A 12,549-nucleotide genomic window follows, 5' to 3' on the forward strand; every position below is an offset into this window, starting at 1 on the left:
ACAAATGTAATTTATAGGCTTTAAAGACCTAATTATTTTCTGCGACGCAGGATTAAATCTGAACACTTCTTACTGGAGGGGTGAAAGAGGTAGTGGATATCTTAGAAATCTGGAGCCTCCAAATTCTAGGTCTCAGATTCTCAGGTGAGAGGAATTAATGGTGATAAAATTGCAAGTTCAGACCAATAATACAAAAAGAGGGCAAAAAATAATGTTCTCATACAACCAGTACTCTGGAAGCATTTACTGCTGGTGTCCATCCCAGGCCCCTTATACCTTTTCGGGGCATCCATCCCCTGATGTCCGTGTTCTTTTGAATCTTGTCTCTGGCTCCTTTTCAGGAGGGCTGCTTTATCTTCCAGCACAGAGCTAGAAGTACCTGGAAGTTTACTTTCTTACTTCTTCCCCAGGCATTCCTTAGCCAATGACTACTTGGCATAAGGAAATTAAAACCCATCTCCCTTGCCTTGATGAATTCACAATGAGCTCAGGTGTAATTTACACCCCAGAGTTCCTCTGCAGGATGACTGGGGCTGGTTCTTTGCCTGAAATAGATTCCTTACTTGGCTTCTTCCCTTTCCTTGTTTTTGATTCTCCACTTTGACCAGTATCTCTGGAGAGCATTTCCTTAATAAAGCACTTGACTATCTCTCATAGTCTCAGAAACCTGCTTCTGGGCCACCCGTCCTAAGACACCCCCCAACTAACCCCATTATGAACAGAGTACCAGTGGGATGCTGAAAAGGAATGTTAGAAGAAGCTATTATTGTCCAAGAAGATAGCAATGACAATAAGCCCTCACAATCTGTGTTTATCCTATTTAGAGTTTCAATTTGGCCAATTATCTTCAAAGTTGGTTTGATATGTGAAAGCTTCCTAGAGAAGCAGACTTTGGTCTATATCTCCTGTATCTGAGCTATTGCCTAAGTGGGCTGGCTAGCACAGCACTGCTTAAACACAATTTCTGGCACCACCTGGGTCCCCACCAGAGCAAGTATAAGCATCATTCCCTGGCCTTGAAGATCTCCCGATATCCTCTTACCTCCCACCTAGCTAATTTCGATTTCTACATGTTTCAGCTTATGTCTTCTATGCCCCAGTCTATTCTGACTCTTTGCCCCCAAAATGTTTCAGCTTCATTCCAACCTCAGTACCTTTGTTCATAGTCTTTGTCTACTTAGAATGCTTTCCCTTCTACCAGCTACTAATCTACCATAATTTAATTTTGATCTTCAGCTCTTGAATTCTTCTAGAATATATATATCTCCTTTCTCATTGGCAAAAACTCCTTTGCCAATTTCTTTCTTTCCAAGATTGTAAGCTTCTCGAGTGTATTAAACACCTATCTTTTTTCTTTCCTTTACTGACTAGCAGAAGGCTATTAGCACTAGTCATATTTTTAAAGTACAGTTACATCTATAATATTATTTATAAATTATGCTAAATGATGTAAAAACTTACATCTGTATTTGTATAAAATAATTACACACATAGGATGAAACAAAATTTTAGGCTTCTGTGGGTTTTTGTTTCCAGAAATGTCCATAATCTTAGGATATAACCCTGATCCCACTAAATTATCTTCTACTCCACTTTATCCTGAATCTGATGCCTAAAAATCTACCCCCCTCATTCATGACTTGGGGTTAAGCATGGTGTTCTGCTGATTTTCTGTCAGGTGCAGCGTTTCTGAGTTGGGTAACACATTGAGCCACCTACATTAATAATGACTCTCTTATATGTTTGTCATTCTATGATATGAGGTGTACGGAGTCATGTGGGATGACTTGTGCCTTAAAGATTGAGACAAGGAAATAAGTAAATGGGAACAAGGAGAACACAATACGATAATGTCAGATTACAGAAACTTCACATTACAAAACCACCTACCAAATTAATAGAGTTGACATTCAAGCACACTAGTCTTGTAATATGAGGTTTTTCTCCCCACCAAATGTTGCATACATTCTTGGTGTTATTTACTTGGAAAACACTTTACTTAAGTTTTCCTTTGATTTTAGATTAGCTCAATTTCAGAAAACCAAGTTAGGAATGAGTGTGCTAATTTAAGATGTCAAGCCAGTGGGGAATTCACTGGAGACCAGGAAACGGACTCAGACAATATCAAATACTTGATTTTCTCCACCTCTGCAACTGCAGAAAATAAAAGTCTAGCTAAATCCCTTTGTTGGTCACTTGAACTTAAACTGCAAAGGTATAAGAGAAACGTACCATAAGCCTTAATAAGCAGGTAACATTTATCTACAAACAAATTGAGAAAAAGGAAATAGATCAAACTCACCATTCAAATCCCCTGTCACTCTATTCACATTGATAGTACTGGTTTGCAATTTTAGGGGTGCATCACTATACCATGAAAAGTTTGTATCTTGTTTGGGTTGGATAACTTTACCATGTCTCCAACATTCTTGTCTGGAAAAGTGGGGGAAATCATATTCGATTAATTCCTTTCCTTCTCAATTCTATTAAGAGAGACTACTTTTTAAAGGTTTCATTTTAAGCAATAAAATATGTTATAAATTTAAATATAATAAAAATCTTAAGGAATTATGGTACTCTGATAGTCTTGGATGACAACTACTCTTTAAATACTAATTTCCTGTCTTAGATTTTCTGTATCTTTATATTGTGGAGAAATATATTTCTCATGTAGGAGACTGGCATATATGCTTGCTTTTTATATGTGAGGAGAAACAATTAAGAATGTCTTTTATCTTTCTGAAAAAATATATGGATACGGTGAGCTCATTGCATCATTTTAAATGACAACAACTATCTCTCAGTAACTTGTTTTGGGGAAGCTAAGTAATACCTTAAATGTTAAATATGCTCTTTGGCAAAGTGAGCTGATGTCCACAGTGACTCGAGCACTAGTTATGATCACAGACTAAGCTGCTTACACCCCACTCCAGTTATGGAGATATAGGGATGTTAAAAAAAAATGGCACTCCCAGCTTCAAAATCAAAAAGAGCCAATATTTACTGAGCACCTGCTGTATGCCAGCTTTTAAAGCTTATCTCATTTGATTCCTACAATGCCCCTCTATACAATCATGATGATTGTCTCCATTTTATGTAAGAGGAAATGAGGCCTCCAAAATTAATTACTTGTTTAAAGAGTCATTGCCAGCAAAGGTCTGAGTGAGAATCCAAACTAAGCAGTAATGACACCACAGAGTTCTCACCCCTTACCACTGGATGGCACAGCCTCTCCTGAGCAGCTGCCTTCACCTGCCCACAGGGTAAAGGAGTCAGATGTTCTACACATAGGACTGTCTTATACAAAAACATGTATCCAGTCATGTCTTAGTTTAGGGGAGAGCAAACTAAAAATAATGGGATTGGACAGAAAAGGATCTATTACTCAGAATGTCAAAGAGTGGGTTTGTGGGAAGTAAGAACAAGTCAGAATATATGGAGAGGGGGAGAAAGACTAGTATGAGAGTATCTCATGGCCAATTACTTACCTGGAAGAAGAGAAGTCAGTTTGAGGTATATACGAGACAAACTTTCCAGAACATAATGATCCAATTAGGAGAAGGAGAATCCATAACTATTGGATGATTTGCCTTATCAAGTTCAATAATTATATCTGAGAAACTTCCAAATCCTCAAGATTCTCTCCTGGTCATGTTCCTTTCACATTATGATTAGATGTAGATATGGCAGAGGTAACCATTTTTGAAGTAAGCCCTGAAAGATATTAATAAGATCTGCCAAAAAGGATTATTTATTGTTTTATCATTTACTCTTTAAGGAAGGAAAACTTCTATTTAAAATGAGTGGTCCATTAGATGAGCTCTGGATTTAAGTTACGCTGTGTTTAGAATCACCTGGACAGTGTAGGATGCCACTACTTTGAGATATAGACGAGGTACGTGATAGTTTAAGAGCAGATATGCCTTGAGGTAATGTGGGGAGAGAGCAAGATGAAGTCTGGCCTCACATAATTTTATTCCACTTCTCGGTACAGGGTAGCGATATAGAATGGGAAGGCTATACAAAGGAAGGGACATTTAATTGAACATGTACATGTTTGCCCTAGGCTGAATATGCTCCCCTCCCCCAAATATGTCCATGTCCTAAACCTCGGAACTGGCACATATTGCATTATGGGGGAAAAACAAGGAATTTGCAGATGTGGATTGAGCTGAAGATTTTGAGATTTTGAGATGAGATTATCCTGGGTTATGCAGGTGAGTCCAGTGTAGAAGAGAAACATAGGCGAAGTCAGATTCAGAGAAAGAGATGTGCTGCAAGCAGAGAAAGAGTTTAAGGAGATGCCTTTTGATATGAAGTAAGAACCCCAAGTCAAGGAATCCTTGTAGCTGGTTGCTAGATTCAGGAAAAGGCAAGGACATGGCTTCTCTTCTCAGATCCTCAGAAGGAACCAGTCCTGCAGACACCTTGACTTCAGTCCTGTGAAACAGATTTTGGTCTTCTGACCTCCAGAATAGTTAGGGCATAAATTGATGTTGTGCTTATTTATTTTTTAAAGATTTTATTTATTTTTTATTCATGAGAGACACAGAGAGAGAGGCAGAGACACAGGTGGAGGGAGAAGCAAGGCTCCCTACAGGGAGCCCCACGTGGGACTCGATCCGGAACCCTGGGATCAGGCCATGAGCCAAAGGCAGACGCTCAACCACTGAGCCACCCAGGTGTCCCTGATGTTGTATTTAACCCACTAGGTTTTGGTCATTTGTTACAGCAATACTAGGAAACTAATACAGTGTTCAAGGGGTTGCCTAGTCTTTACTCCTTACCAGCCCCTTTGCCTCTCTGGCCACCTTTTTAATCACCTCCTTAAATCAAACCCTTTTAAATCAGCAACTTCTGCTTCTGCTCACAACAATCTCCTTCCAGCCCACAACTTCCCTTTCCTAGACCCTTGCTACATGAAGCTGATCCTTGGATCAGCATCACTTGAGAACTTGTTAGAAAAACAAATTCCCTGGTCCTCGTTAAATGTATTGGAAGTCTAAGTGCTTTTTATAACATGACAGGCTGTAGCCAGCCTTCTCCGTAGAGTGCCTGGTGTGGGAAAGACAGGCAGGCAGGACTCCATTTTTAGAGTAAGAAATATTCCACTCAGGATTGGTGGCATTACCAGTCTCCACCCTCACCGATCTCTTTCCCTTCACCATGGTTTTATTTTGTTTTATTTTTTTAATATTTTATTTATTTATTTATGAGACACAGAGAGAGAGAGAGGCAGAGGGAGAAGCAGGCTCCATGCAGGGAGCCCGACATGGGACTCGATCCAGGGACTCGATCCCGGGACTCCAGGATCACCCCCTGGGCGGAAGGCAGGCGCTAAACTGCTGAGCCACCCAGGGATCCCCTCACCGTGGTTTTATATGAAGGACTAGATTGTTTGCTGAGACATCATCACCCACCCTTGGACTCTCCTCCAGAAAGATCACACGTTTTCCTTTGGCAAATAATGCTAAAGATTTCTCTCCAAGGGCCCACTTTCTCTGTGCACGAGCACACAAGTAGTGAAGGGAGGTAGTTGGGAGCGAGCTACCCAACTAGCTCAGCTGTTTTGGAAATAGTTCACAGGGCACCTGGGCGACTCAGTGGTTGAGAGTCTCCTTTGGCTCAGGTTGTGATCCAGGGCTCCTGGGATCTAGTCCTGCATTGGGTTCCCTGCAGGGAACATGCTTCTCCCTCTGCCTACATCTCTGCCTCCCTCTCTGTGCATGTCTCTCATGCATAAATAGATAAAATCTTTAAAAAAGAAAGAAAGAAGAAAGAAAGAAAGAAAGAAAGAAAGAAAGAAAGAAAGAAAGAAAGAAAGAAAGAAAGAAAGAAAAAGAAGAAGAAGAAGAGGAAGAAGAAGAAGAAGAAGAAGAAGAAGAAGAAGAAGAAGAAAAAGAAAGAAAGAAAGAAAGAAAGAAAGAAAGAAAGAAAGAAAGAAGAAAGAAAGAAAGAAAGAAAGAAAGAAAGAAAGAAAGAAAGAAAGAAAAAAAGAAAGAAAGAAAGAAAGAAGTTGACAATCAGTTACTCTGAGCATGGCCCCAGGCCCTGCCTCCACATTTCACTCTCCCTGAGGGTTAATCTCACCTCATCAGGGCATCTCATCAGGTGACCATGAGCTGTTCCTGCTTTATTTTACCTTTCAGGCTGACACCATTGGCTCTCTGTCTTCCAATATTTACTCAAAGTAATCTGCTGCTGGCTGCCTCTCTTGATTTGTGGCACTATTATAGGGTCATTATTTTTACATGTATCTTCTTACTTTAATATCTTCTCTTTTCACATGTAATAGTCATCACTAGACCTTCATCCGCATCCCCCAAACCCTATAAGAGAGGTAGCCCAGTATGCTTTCCTTTGGTGGTGAAACCTTTCTAGCTTCAGCTATGTCCTGCTGAGGAACCCTAAATATAAATTCATGGTGTGGCCAGCTCTTACCCAAACTCCACATCTGTTCATCCAGTTTCTGTTCCACAGCCCTGCATGCATCCAGAGGGTCTTTCCTCATATCTCCCCTTCTTCCCATAACCTCCATTTCCTGACCACAAGGATGAGTGAGGAAGAAAGGATTATTAATAAATCTTGGAAATTATGTCATATCCTTCCCTCCCTCTTCTCTCTGAACTTTCAGTCACCAAAACAGTGTTTTTTCTCCTTTGCCATGTCTCCATTCCCATATTATTCCTAAGCTTTGACCACCAGTCCTTCTTGCCTGAAATACTATATGTGCACTTGACTGCTAAGACATCCTATCTCTAGCTCCCATGTTCTCTTCTCACGGTCAAGCTCTGATCTCACTTACATCTTTAAGTTTTCTCATCTCTTGCTGGCCTCAGGTGAATATACACTGCTTAGTCCACCATTCATTATCAAATCTCTACCTGGATGGTCTTAAATGTGGCCATTATATGCAGCACACTGGAATTTTTTAATTAAAATATATCATCGTTTCACTTTCATACCTGTGGTGTTCCCATCTGAGAATTTCTTATACATTCCTCCCCTGTTCCACCCGGAACAACCCACACTCTTCTTTCAAAGCCCCTAAAATATCTTATCTTTCATTTTATATTTTTTTAATCTTACCAGCTGGAAGCCATGTTTCCTTTCTTTTCATTTCCAGAGCTCTCTATACGTCTTGTTTAGTTCTGATTCTATTTTTCCTTGAATTATATGTATACATACCCTAGGGAATAAATTTCTTTAGGACAGGGACCATTCTTTCACACTTCAGTACATTGCACATTTATAAGAGTTCAATAAATTTAGACTGAATTAATTAGAATCGACAGTGCTTTTTAGGGTTCCTGAAAGTACAATTTAGAATAGTAGCTAGTATGTGCTTCCTTTTCACAGGTCATGAGCATATGGGAGTTAACACATTAATACATTCAGCAACAAGAAAGTTATAATGACAAATTAAAAATACATTCCCAGAGTTAACATATGTACTGAAGGGAGTGAATTGTTATTCCAAAAGTGAGCTTGTGTCTTTTCCTCTGCAAATTGTCCACTGTACATATTCTAGATTATTTATGTTAGATCAGCATTTGAATTTATAAGTTGGAAGTTCTAGATGATCCAACATATCATCTAAGTCCCTGAAGGTACAAGTTATTAAAATACGGTTGATTTAAATTATTGTATTCTCAGTATAAGTGTCATTTATTTTAATATAAATAAAATAGATTTTCATCTTAATTCCTGGTGGATGCTTAAGGCTCAAATTTGAGGGTTTTCATTTAATCTCCCCAAAATTAGCCCCCAAATTTCATCACCGTCAACAGCATATATACACTTTTCTAATAAGCAAGGGGCTGATTGTTTTATAGGCATTAGCTTATTTAGTTCTTAAAACAGTCCAACTTTATAGATGAGGAAACCTGGACTTCCAGAAGTTTGGGTATTACCCGAGGTATCAGAGCTAATAAATTATAAAGCCAGGATTCAAAGTGATGTTGTGGTTTGTTTTCTTTTTTTTTTTTTTTTTTATCTGTTTGCAGAGCACATAATCTATAAAATTGGACTTAATTCACTAGAATTCCCTTCCTTCTTTGATGTCCCCTTATAATTTTAGAGACTTCTCAGGTAGTCGTAAGCCTACCACTGTCTAGGAAAATTTAAAAGCACTGTTAGAATTTCAGTTGATTGACCTGGAGAATCAATGAATCAAACAGACACACATCTCCATGTTCTATTTATGTGATATGGAAATATATCTGGATTCTCTCTCTCTCCTCTCATCATTAGAATAGTTTCAAATACCTAGTGAAAGGAACCATATATGGTGCAATTCTGTTAGATTTTTGCTTTTGCTTCTATTCTTCAAAAGGAGACCCAGGGGGCTCTTGAAATGTCTACACCTGCAGCTTGAAGAAAGCATCTCAGCCTGGATGAGTTCCTCTGAGAGATTATGCTCACCCATCTGTTTTCATAAAATTTTAACAGCAGACAGCAAATTCATATATTGTTTTAACTTAATTTTTATTCAATCTGTTGTCAGAAATCTGACTTCTACAATCTGGTGGCAGGTGCGTAGTAACAAACACACAATGTGGTCTCCCCATGCTTCCCCAAGGAACCGTTCATGAACACACTGACTCTACATGTGGCAGTAATTAGGACTCTTGCTCAATGCAGGCATTGATTCCTGGAGCTTCCCTTTTATTCTGCAAGAGCCCAGAGGTGAAATTCCCTTCCTAAACACCACAGTTCTCATTACTCAACCCAGGCCAACAATCAGGGGTTTGGCCTCCCATTGGCTTCTAAAATCTAGAGCCCAGGAGGCTACGGCCTTATACCACCACTTCACTGCCCCCAGCCAACAACAAGAACAACATCTAGAGTTCTAGTCCTTGCAGTTAAAGCCCCTGTAGTGAACTCTTGAAATTGATAGTAACTATAGTAACTATTCCATTATCATTATAATTCATTTTAAGCAGGAGGTAGGGATGCCACTAGCTCACATATGAGACCAAGATTACCATAGAGGTAGAAGTTACATGATCCTAGTTGTAAAGGTTAGAGAAATAGTTTTCAATGCTGGGAAGTCTTTAAAAAAAAAAAAAAAAAGTGCCCAGACTCAGACTCTACCAGTACCAATATTTCTAAATAACAGTGAATGGCAAAGAAACAGAGCAACCCATGGTTCTCCTGCTGTGGTTCTCAAACTTCACTGTGCCTCCAAATGACCAAATGGACATGAATTTCTGGGTCCAATCCCTAGAGTTTCTGATTCAGCAGGTCTGGAGTGGAACACAATAATTTTTCTGGACAAGCTCCCAGGTGGTACCCATACTCCTTGTCAAGGCCCACACTATTCTTGGGGTCCTCCAATTCAGTTGCACATTGGAATCCTCCAGGAAAACAATGAAAAGACATAGATCCCACCCCAGGGCAATTGAATCACAATGTCCATGGTTGGATTTAAAAATTTAGTGTCTTGAAGAGCTTCTTGGGTGACTCTAAAGTGAACCAAGGTTTGAGAACCACTACCATTGAATCATATAGCTCCCACTTACTGTTGGACCTATTCTCACCCTGTTCCTTCCATTTCCAAGGAACAGGTCAGGCCACTTTACTCAAGCTTGGATCTTACCAGGTCAGGCACCTGCTCTAATCAACTTTTCAACTTCTAGGCAAGAATTTTAGAGAAATATAGCACTGTACATGGTGTTTCACGCAATGGATAGTGTAAAAAGACATCAATCTCTCTTAGGAGGAGAAATATCTTCTCTATCTATCCCCATAGCACTATCTTCCTCTCCTCCAGCCGTTCCCTTGGAGATACTATATCCTTTGGAGCTCAGTGATGGATCTGTCAGAGATCAGGCAAAGACTGAAGTCGCTGCTGTGTGACACACAGAGGAGTGCATTCACAGCCCTCCCAGCAGCAAAGGGCTTCAGCTAATTGCTCTATACTAAAGAGGTACCTCGAGTCAAAAATTCCACTGAATTAATTGGCAACTCCATTATTTCTGCTGAAAATAATGGCTTGTTGTGGTGCTGAGACTCAGCTGGAGAGAACATACCACAACAGAGTAATTAACTGTGTCCCAGCACTCACTGTTGTGCCTTCCCCTCTGTAGCTACACAACGCTTCTTACCTGCCCACTTAGTGTGTTTGAAATAGAAGTAAGCAGCACTGGTGACATTGCTTGAGCAATGCTCCTTATATATTTTCAAATGAGATGAGAAATGGCTTGAGCTTGGGCATGTGGATGGTCAACCAAATAAGCAAAATAAATCATGTTGTCCAAAGGACTCAAGAGATTCCCCTGTTTTCTTCAAAAGCCTAAGAGCTAGAAATTAAAGATTAGAGGACTACAGAACTTCTGGGGAAAGTTGATTTTGGAGACTTCCTCATTCTCTGGCTGATTATGAAGATCATTTAACTTAAACTACATATTCCCTGAGTTCATTTTGGGTATCCATGCAATTTAAATTTTTCTGACTCTGAATGTGTTAGCTTGACACAGTTCTCTTATTTACTTTGGAAAGGAATTGGAGAGGAGTGGAAATGAGATAAAACTCGTTAGAAGGGTTTTCTCTCTCTCTCTCTCTCTCTCTCTATTTTCTAGCCTATTTGTCTAAACCAGGGATTTCCAACCTCATAACTTTTGACACTTTGAACCATGTAATTCTTTATTTGGGGGGTTTGTCTTGTGCATTATAGGATGTTTAGCAACATTCTTGCTCTCTACCCACTAGATCCAGTAGCAGACAATACCTGCCCACTCCCACTCCTCTCACCATCCCCCACCAGTCTGACAGCCAAAAATGTCTCCAAGGTTGGAGGGAGGTGGGCAATGGGAAATTGTCACTGTTGTGAATCAATGATCTGAAACACCACCTATCCTTGACAAGTTTCTTGTGGGTTTGTAAGTGCTGGCACTCGTAAAGAGTTTTATACTTTAAATGTGCTCTTGTGTGCATTGGTCTAGTTGAGCCTTACAAAGTGATATTCAAGGTTGAGAAGAGAACAGATGATTCTGAAAATCATACCTCAGATTCATGACAGAGATGGGATAAGAACTTGAGTCTCTATATTTACAACTCCACACTCTGTTACTGCTATCATTATAAGTGGGGCACAAAACTAACCTGTGATGTCAAATTAACATTGAGGATTGTGACTCTTCAGACCCTCTAAGCTGCAATAACATTCTGTATGACACAACTGATCTCATTCCTATGGACTTTCATACTAACTAGAATCTGCAGTGGGTAGTCAATTTCTCTGGCCATGTTGCCCTTGTGGCCTGGCAAGTATTGGAAAGAAAAACATAAGCTGAAGGGAAGTGATGATACATTATCCAGTCTTTACTAGCAGGTCTGTGTCAAATTTAAGTGCTTTCTGAAGTTATTACTAGTATAGTCTCAAGAGTCAAAGCACATTCCCATACCCATGATCTCTGAACCTTAGTTTCCTCATCACATAGCTATTTTATTTTAAAGATTTATTTATTTATATCAGAGAAAGAGTACACCCATGTGCAAAAGTAGGGAGGTGGGCAGATTTCTGCTGAGTGAGGATCCCAATGTGGGGCTTGATCTCAGGATCCTGATATCATGACCTGAGCTGAAACCAAGAGTCAGACACTTAACCCACTGTGCCACCCAGGAGCCCCTCAGATAGCTATTTTAAAGATTAAGTATGATTGAGACACTTATCCAAAAGCCCTGATTTCATCAGATTAGTCGTTCACTCTGGGCTTGTCAACAATCAACCCTAAGGCTATAAAAGTTAAGTGAGTTGCCTAAGGTCACAAAAGCAGTCAGGAAAGTTACTGACTTCCTACACAACCTACATAAAGCTCTAGTTCCTCTCTGCTCAGGCTTTTCCCATGCTATCATTTTAATGAACTAATATAGAACTTAAATCAGGTCTCCTCTCTTTCCTAGAGAAGACAGTACCAATGAATGGAATAAGCCCAGTTAAATGGGTTACTTATTGTATTCAATAAACTAGTATTGGGCGTCTTCATTGGGCAAGTCATTGTACAATGCTGCCTCTCTCTCGAGTTCTCTTTTATAAACTACTTCTAGATGATACCCAAAGTTTACAAAAGTATCTGGGGAGGCAGGGAGGAATCTGGTACATGTGTGCCCACGATGTGCATTTACATTCCTACATTTGAATTGTTATGCTATTACATGTGTAAGCTTTATTTTATTAACTGTCCAGACATATGCAGACACACACCCAACCACAGCTCTCATTTTTCTAATTTTCAAGTAGTCTGTTCAGTGCTTTAGTCAATTTACAGAGACTGATAACACCAAAAGAGTTGAACTTTCTTTTAACTTCAAAGATATAGCTTTTGGCTTCATTACTATGATTGGTTACTTCTCCAAGTGAAAGAAAGAGAGTAGCTGATTATGTTGATGAGTAGGAGTTTTTGGTTTTTGAAATAAAAATCTAGGATTTTATGTGAAAGAATTATTTATTCTCATTGGATGTGGCTTGCCTAGATCTAAAAAATGCACAATGCTTTCACTTTCCAGAGGCTATAAGGAGGCCTCCTTAAACTTGCCTTATATTGA

General features: G+C 39.5%; 1 long non-coding RNA gene across 10 annotated transcripts in view; it reads right to left on the minus strand.

The window, feature by feature from the left end:
* Positions 1-12,549, minus strand: part of LOC144301142 (uncharacterized) — a 65,402-nt gene that overhangs the window by 15,000 nt on the left and 37,853 nt on the right. For 2 of the 10 annotated variants that reach the window (XR_013367921.1, XR_013367920.1), the window contains 3 exons: positions 6,442-6,541; positions 3,489-3,714; positions 2,303-2,433 (listed from right to left, as the gene is read on the minus strand). This is a non-coding gene — a long non-coding RNA (uncharacterized LOC144301142). Of the gene's footprint in view, positions 1-2,302; positions 2,434-3,488; positions 3,735-6,441; positions 6,542-7,089; positions 7,190-12,549 lie in introns of all 10 variants that reach the window. The other 8 variants (XR_013367919.1, XR_013367918.1, XR_013367923.1 and 5 more) reach the window with 5 other exon arrangements.

The sequence above is a fragment of the Canis aureus genome, chromosome 29 (assembly GCF_053574225.1).
Source record: "Canis aureus isolate CA01 chromosome 29, VMU_Caureus_v.1.0, whole genome shotgun sequence".
Classification (NCBI taxonomy): domain Eukaryota; kingdom Metazoa; phylum Chordata; class Mammalia; order Carnivora; family Canidae; genus Canis; species Canis aureus.